The sequence below is a fragment of the Mustela lutreola genome, chromosome X, assembly GCF_030435805.1.
Source record: "Mustela lutreola isolate mMusLut2 chromosome X, mMusLut2.pri, whole genome shotgun sequence".
NCBI classification, from domain to species: Eukaryota; Metazoa; Chordata; class Mammalia; order Carnivora; family Mustelidae; genus Mustela; species Mustela lutreola.
In genome coordinates this window covers 130,933,667-130,942,735 of record NC_081308.1, presented here as the reverse complement: position 1 = coordinate 130,942,735, position 9,069 = coordinate 130,933,667, and positions in this window count along the sequence as shown.

Here is a 9,069-nt window from a genome sequence, read left to right as displayed (position 1 = left end):
ACAAAATGGATATACAGAAATCTGTTGTGTTCTACACACGGACAAAGAAGAAGGAGGAAGAGAAGTTAAGAAAGCAGGCCTATTCACAGGTGCACCAAAAATAATAATACATATGAACAAATCGAACCAGGGAGGTGAAAGACCTCTACTCTGAAAACTACGTAAGACATTGATGGAAGAAACTGAAGATGACACAAACAAGTGGGAACATATATGATGCTCGGGGCTTAGAAGAATTATCATTGTTTAAATGTCCACACGACCCCAAATGATCTACAGATTCCATGTAGTCCCTATCAAAATACCAATGGTGTTTTCCACAGAGCTAGGACAAATAATCCTGAAGTTGGAATGGAATCATAAAAGACCCTGAACAGCCACAGCACTCTTGAGAAAGGACAAAGCCGGAGGCACCACAATCCCGGATCTCAAGCTATACTACATAGCTATAGTAATCAAAACAGCATGGCACTGGCACAAAACCAGACACATAGGTCACTGGAACAGAGTAGAGGACCCGGAAATAAACCCACACTTATACAGCAAGTTAATCTATCACAAAGGAGGCAAGGGTATACCATAGAGCAAAGACCGTGTCTTGAATGAATGGGGATGAGAAAACTGGAGGGCAACACGCACCAGAATGAAACTGGACCGCCTTCTTACACCATACACAGAAATGTACTCAAAGTGGATTGTAGACCTAAATGTGAGGCCTGAACCAATAAAACACCTAAAAGAAAACACAGGCTGTAATCCCTTGGACATCAACCTTAGCAACATATTTATGTCTCCCCAGGCAAGGGAAACAAAAGCAAAAATAAACTATTGGCACGAAAAATAATTCCTGAGTATTGCTAAATTTCCAGCCAGGGACAAAGTTTCTTCAATTGTATTAAAAAAGCAACAGTAAAAAGAAAAAGAATTTTTTTAACGGTTTGATTATTTGACTCGGAAACCAAATAAGTACCACACATTGTGATCGGCGGAGATGTCTCTTAAGTCCCTTTTAATCGATAGGATCTTCCTCCATGTTTTTCTTGTTTCTCTTTCTTTTGCTTATTGTGGTGAAGTTGACATAACATTTACCACTTTAATCATTCAGGAGTGTTTAGTACCTTCCTGATGGGGTGCAGCCATCACCACTCATTAGCTTCAGAACATTTCCATCACCCCCAAAGGTAAGCCTTACCCATTAAGCAGTCACTCTCCGTCCCCCCAGTTCTCAGGTTCTGGCAAACACTATTGTGTTTGGTGTCTCTTGTAAGTTGCCTGTGCTGGATATTTCACATAAATGGAATCAAACAACGTGTGGTCTTCCGTGTCTGGCATCTTTTGCTCAACCTTTTGCTCAGACTTTAAGTTTTATCCGTATTGTAGCATATATCCGAAATTCATTCCTTCTATTTGACCAAAGAATATTACATTGTATGGATATACCAAATTTGTTTATCCGTTCTTCACTTGATGGAAACTTGAGATGTCTCCATCCTTTCTATAAACATTCTTGTACAAGCTTTTATTTAAACCCTTGTGTTCCGTTGTTTGGGGTGTATATGTAGGAGAGGAATTGAAGAGTCATACGGTAGTTCTTTTATTTATTTATTCGACAGAGAGAGAGAGAGAGAGAGAGAGAGAGAGAGAAGAGAGAGAGAGAGAATCACAACTAGGCAGAGAGGCAGGCAGAGAGAGAGGGGAAGCAGGCTCCCCGCCGAGCAGAGAGCCCGATGTGGGACTCGATTCCATGACCCTGAGATCATGACCTGAGCCGGAGGCAGAGCCTTTACCCACTGAGCCACCCAGGCGTCCCATATGGTAGTTCTATATTTAACCTACTGAGGAATCATTCAAATTGTTTTACGTGGTGGCTGCACCGTTTTATATTTCCACCAGCAATATATGAGGGTTCCAATTTCTCCACACTTTTGCCAACTCTAATTATTGTCCTTTTCTAAAATTTTTAAAAAATATTTTTAAAGGGATTTTATTTATTTATTTATGAGAGAGAGAGAGAGAGAGAATGAGCAGGGAGAACAGCAGGGGGAGAGTGGTAGAGGGAGAGGGAGAAGCAGTCTCCCGGCTGAGCAGGGGGCCATTAAATGGGGGGCTTAATCCCAGGACCCTGGGATCGTGATGTGAGCGAAAGGCAGACGCTAAACCGACTGAGCCACCCAGGTGCCCCTTTCTTTGTATTTTTTAAAAAAATAACCTACAGTGTTTTATTACTTTCAGGTGTACCATATGATCATTCTATAATTCTATACATTACTCGGGGCTCATTGCAATTGAGAAATGTACTCTTAATCCCCTTTATTTGTTCCACGTGTCTTCTCCCCACCCACCACCCCTCTGGCAACCACCAATTTGTTCTCTGTATTTAAGAGTCTGTTTTTTTTTGTTGTTGTTGTTGTTTGTTTGTTTTTTTCTTTGTCTTTTTTTTTTTTTTAATTTTTTTACTCTGGTTGTTCATTTGTCTCTTAAATTCCACATATGAGGGAAATCATATGGTATTTGTCTTTCTCTATCTGACTTATGTCACTTAGCATTATACCCTCTAGGCCCATCCACGCAGTTGCAGTGAGACCTTCAGTAAAGATGGAGGAAATATAAAAAAGAACCTGTCAGGGGTGAAGAATTCAACAAGTCAAATAAAACATACACTAGAGGGAATCAATAGCAGATTAGAGGATACAGAAGAATGGACTGACAATCTGGAAGGCAGGGTAATGGAAAGCAACTGAGCTGAAGAGCAAAAAGAAAAAAGAATAATGAAAAAATGAAAATAGGTTGAAGGAACTCAGGGATGCCACCCATCAAGCATAATAACATTTGCAGTGTAAGATCCAAGAAGAAGAAGAGAGGGGAGGGGCAGAAAATTTATTTGAAGAAATCACTTTCCTTTTTAAAAAAATTACAGCATTCTTAGTGGGTGTGAAGAGATGTCTCCTTATAGTTTTGATTTTCACTTCTCTGAGGACTAATGATGTTGAGCATCTGTTCACGTGCTCATCGGCTGTTTGTGTATCTTATCTTCTCTGGAGAAATGTCTACATTCACATCTTTAGTCCATTTTAAAGTGTGGTTGTCTTTTTGTTGTTGAGTCGTGAGTGTTCTTTATATGTTCTAGATACTAGACCCTTTCCAGATACATGATTTGAAAATATTTCCTCCCATGGCACTGGCTGTCTTTTCACTCTCTTGCAAGTGTCCCCTCATGCTAACATTTTGGTTAAGTCCAATTTGCGCATTTGTTTTTCTTGTGTTGCTTGTGTGTTTGGTGCTATAGCTAAGAAACCAACGCCAAACCCAAGGTCATGAAGATTCACCCCTATGTTTTCTTTCCAGAGTTTTATGGTTTTAGCTCCTAAATTGAAGTCTCTGATCCATTTTGAGTTCATTTTGTGTCTGTTCTGGCAAAAGGGTCTAGCTTCCTTCTTTTTGCATGTGGACACCCAGTTGTCCCAGCACCGTTTGTTGAAAAGACTGTTCTTTTCCCACTGGATGGTCTTGGCACCCCTGCTGAAAATCAGTGACCGTATGTGTGTGTGTTTATTCATGGTCCCTCAGTTTTATTCTACTGGCCTAAGTGCCTAGCCTTGTAATGATACCACACAATCTTCATTACTGTAGCTTTGTAGTAGGTTTTGAAATTGGAAAGTGTGAGTCCTCTAACTTTGTTCTTTGTTCTCAAGTTTGTTCTGGTGTTGGAGTCCCTTGCAATTCTATATGGATTTGAGGATCACTTTTTCTGTTTCTACAAATAGGGCGTTGGGATTATGATGGGGATCACACTGAAACTGTAGATAAATTTGGAGAGTGTTGCCATCTTAACAACATTACATCTTCCAATCCATGAACGCAATGTGTCTTTACATTTACTTAGGTCTTCTTTAGCTTCTTTCAACAATGTTTCATAGCTTTCTGCGTACAGGCTAAATTTATTCCTAAGTATCTTTAAAAAAATTTTTTTTTTAGTTTATTTATTATTATTACGTTCAGTTAGCCAATATATAGTACATCATTAGCTTTTGATGTAGTGTTCAATGATTCATTAGTCACATATGACACCCAGGTCTTTCTTCTTTTTGGTGCTATGGTAAATGGAATTATTTTCTTAGTTTTCTTTCTTCCTTCCTTCCTTCCTTCTTTCCTCTCCTTTCCTTTCCTTTCTTCCTTTCCTTTCTTTCTTTCCTTCCTTTCTTTCTTTTTTAAGTAGGCTCCACGCCCAATGCGGGGCTTGAACTGAGAACCCTGAGATCAAGAGTCAGATGCTTTACTGACTGAGCCACCCAGGCACACTTCTTAGTTTCCTTTTCAGAATGTTCACTGCCAGCATATGGGTACATAACTGGATATTGTGTGCTGATTTTTTTATTCTGCAACTCTGCAGAATTCATTTATTAGCTCTAATCGCTTTTGTAATGCATTTCTTGGGACATTTTTACTATGTAAGATTCTGTCACCTGCAAATAGTTTTATTTCTTCTTTTCCACGTTTGATGCCTTTTATTTCTTTTCCTTGACCAGTTGCTCTGACTAGAATGTTCAGTACAATGTTGAATAGAAATGGTAGGAGTGAACATTTTGAGTTGTTTGTGGTTTTAGGGGGATGCATTCATTCATTTTCTTTTTTAACCTCTGCTTTTTTTTTTTTTCATTATATTCAGTTAGCCAACATACAGTACATCACAAGTTGTTTTTTTTTTTTAATTTCTTTTCAGCATAACAGTATTCATTGTTTTTGCACCCCACCCAGTCCTCCATGCAATCTGCGCCCTCTCTAATACCCACCACCTGGTTCCCCCAACCTCCCACCCCCCGCCCCTTCAAAACCCTCAGGTTGTTTTTCAGAGTCCGTAGTCTCTCATGGTTCACCTCCCCTTCCAATTTCCCTCAACTCCCTTCTCCTCATAAGTTATTATTGTATTGTTCAAGGATTCATTAGCTGCATATAGCACCTGGTGTTCATCCCAACACGTGCTCTCCTTAATACCCGTCATGGAGTATGATATTAGCTGTGTGTTCTTCATAAATGCCCATCTCTAAGTTGAGGATGTTCCCTTCTAATCCTCGTTTTCTGAATTTTAGATTTTGTCCAATATTGTCCAATATCTGAGTATTGGATTTTGTCACAAGCATTTTCTGCATGATTTTGTGGTAATCATGTGGTTTGTTCCCATCATTTTGTTAATGTGGCGTATTATTTTGATTTTCATATGTTGAACCATCTTTACATTCCTGTGATAAATCCCACTTTGTCATGATGTGTAATCCTTTTAATTAAAATTCTTTTAATGAAGGAGACTGCTGGGTTTGGTGTGCCAGCATAGCTTTTAGCGCTTTTGCATTTGTGTTCATAAGGAGTATTGGTCTGCACTTCTCTTGTGCTGACTTAGTCTCACTTTGCTATCCCGGTAAGGTTGGCCTCACAGAATGAGATAAGAAGTCCCCCCCCCCTTCTATTTTTTGGGAAGAGTTTGAAAAGGATTTATAATTCTTCTTTAAGCACTCGGTAGAATTCACCAGTGAAGCCACCAAGTCCTGAGCTTTCCTTTGTTCTGAGGTTCTTGATAATAGAGTCAATCTCTTTTTTAATTTTTTTTTAAATATTTTATTTATTTATTTGACGGAGAGAGATCACAAGCAGGCAGAGAGGCAGGCAGAGAGAGAGGAGGAAGCAGGTTCCCTGCTGAGCAGAGAGCCCGATGTGGGGCTTGATCCCAGGACCCTGAGATCATGACCTGAGCCGAAGGCAGCGGCTTAACCACTGAGCCACCCAGGTGCCCCTCTTTTTAAATTTTTTATAGGTGTATTGAGAATTTCTATTTCCTCATGAGTGAGTTTTGTTTGTTTGTTTCTGGGAAATGGTCCTTTTCATCTAACTTGTCTGAATTTTGGTGTGCAATTGCTCATAGCATTCACTTGCCATCTTTTTTTTTTTTTTTTTTTATTAATCTCTGTAAGGCCGATAGTAATGTAGCCCACTTTCATTTCTGATTTTCATAATCTGACTCTTCTTTCTTAGTATAGAGTCAGTACTGCTTTAATTTCTTATATTGTAAGGAGATAGCGGCTTCATAGGCTTCCGTGTGTGCCTTTCCAAATAATGGGACTTGTGCTAATATGAAGATTCTGTCACCTACCAAGTACATTATTGCCTACTATATACTGAGACCCTGGAGGAAACAAAACAGAACAAAACAAAACCCTGGGTGATCCACAGAACCAACAGATTTCCCGTCAGATTAAAATGAAGAATAACACTGTTATCTAGACTTCAGGAGCCCCTTTACAAGCAGAGAACTCATATTCAATATATATATATATATATATATATTTCTCAAATGCAGGTATCCTCCTTACCACAGTGCACATTCACTTTGGTAAACAGACACGGGTTTTTGGGAAAGGTTTGGCTGGGCTTTTCTGACCTCCACCTTAATCAAAGGGCTCTGGGCCCATGGGCTCACTTAGACCTGGACACTTGGTGGGGGACTACAGTTTTCCACTGCAGCTAAGGTTGCTAGCATCAGTTTTCTGCTTGCCAGCTCTTGTTTTGTTTTGTTTTCCTTGTGAGAATCAAGTAGTACCCCAGCCAGCTGTCCATACATCTAGACCCTAGAACATTACTACCTACTATCTATACTATCTGTATGCCCACAGGTTCTGGCCTTGCTGTCCAGTATGGAAGTGATGCCCTCCTTGCCGCGGTAGTTCTGTGCCACCATTGGGACCCTGCCTTTTGAGAATCCCGTCATCTCCATTGATTGCCGGTTCCACGCCAGCATCGCTTGCTTCCAACCGTGGTTTGCAGAGGAGAGTCAGCACTGAGCTCTTCAAAGATGTCAGGGCCGCTTCACCAGCACCTTCCTTATTTGAGGAGTGATTTCCCCACCCTCCAAAGAAACAGTGGCTGGAGGGAGGACGTCTGATCTCACATTATGAATCCTGTCTAAAAACCTACTCCCCTGGACCTTCTCACCAATTCTTCAATTTTCTCTGCCTAGGAAGTTCCAGCACTTCCATGTCATTTACTATAGACTGTTGTTGCCCACGCTTGTACGATATGCACATCAGGCTGCTGGGTTGGCCCCTTTAAGGACATCAACCCCCCCCCTGCCCCGCCCAGTCACAGCTCTGTGCTCCCACGTTAGTAAGTTCTCCCGATACTGACTTATATTCTGTTCCCTGTCTTGCGGGTCCAACATTCTCAAAATCCATTGGCATATGTATTCTCTCACTTCCTGCAAGTTCGCATGGGCCAGGTCCTACAGTTCCTTCTGAATGCAAGGCACTTCCCATCCGAACAAAACTGTATTTTTGCTCTTGTGCTGTATTCTTACCTAGTCTTACCTGCCCTTGTTAGTAGCCCGAGAGTAATGGAAGTTAGCAGAGATTAATGTTGAATAAGAGAAGCGACATCTGTTTAGGTGGCTGCCCTAAACGAGGTCTTTGCAGGGTCTCCAGGAACAAGGAAGCTTCTCTAGTAGCAAGAGTTAGGGGCTGCTAATGCCCAGGTGAGGTTTCAGGGGATTCTGGGTATTCAGTGTTCTCATGCTCGTCATCTTAGTGTATCTCGGGGTTCCACTTTTTCTTTGTCAGATCCATACGTAAATATGGAGACCCCCGTAAATCCTGTGCATGCCATCTCCATGCGGCTCTGCCAGCCAACAATTAGGGTCAGGGCCGGATCTTCTACCATCTGCCTTATGACTGGAGGAGTGGAGGTCTCCTTAATCCAGTAGGTTAGGGTGGGTGACAGGTTGGGCTAGCCCATCAGACACACACACACACACACACACACACACACACACACACATATACACACACCACACACCACACACACACACACACACACACACACACACACACACACCACACACACACGATAGAGAACCAGTTTAGGGCCATCTTAGAGCCACCTTAACCACTGCTCAGGCTGGAAGGTTTCTCAGCATCTACACAGCCAACCCCCCAAATCCAGCTGCACACCCCAAATGTGATCCTGGTTCAAGTGGAGAAGAGATGCATGTCCTAGACATGTCTGCCCTCTTCAGTGAATGCGTCAGGCATAAGTGACACCCCAGGAGGGACCATCTGCTCTCCCTTCACCCCAAACAAAGAGATACCCGCAATCTCCCAAGTATGGGAAAATCAGGAGTTCTGGTTTCACATCTAGGCCATCAATCCATTATGTCGATAAATATTTCTCATTAAGAACATGAGGCAGAGCATCACAGTCATCTTGGAAATGATGGACCCACCTGGGTCCCAAGGTTGCCATCTTTCTATGGCACCTGAAATTCATCCTCAGATCAGAGCCTTAAACCACATCTTACTTGCTCCACTGACTCACAGTGCTATGGAGGGAGGGATGGGTGGATGGATGGATGAGGTGGTGAAGGAAATATTAGAATGTAGAGCCAGATATGGCTATATGAGAAGGCTGAAGTTGAGTGATATATTTGATTCAGAGAGACACGATGTTTATAGGAGAAATAAAGTGTGTTGTTCCAGTGTACGAGGTCCACGTACAGCATGGAGATGATGAGTTTCCAAGTACTTTTCAGGACCGTGAGGATGTCATGTGGATTAGCCCCGGCAGAATGCCTCAGGAGTCGTTGGTGTCTCTCGGGCAGAGTCCAAGGAAGGTTCTGATGGGCCTGAAGCTTATACAGTTTGGTAGGCCCTCTTCTAAAATTATAAAAACAAGCATGAAAGTGGGTATTTACTGAGGGTGAGAAGAAAATTCATAACGGACTTTAAAATAGGAGGACTAAATCACTGAGATTCCAAAATCGTGCGCGCGTGCGCGCACACACACACGGATGTATGTGTGTGTACATACATTACGGATATATATTTAGATACCAGCTATGTAGTTGTACAATCTAAAGTACAATGGAGCAGAAGATCAAGGTAAAAGATACAATGGTTTTATTGTGAATCAAAACAGTGAACTCTTGCAAATTTCACACACACACACACACACACAGACAAATCACGTGGCCATATGAATACATAACGTGGGCCTGCGAGGGACAGTTGATTCCCTCTAAGAATAAAAATG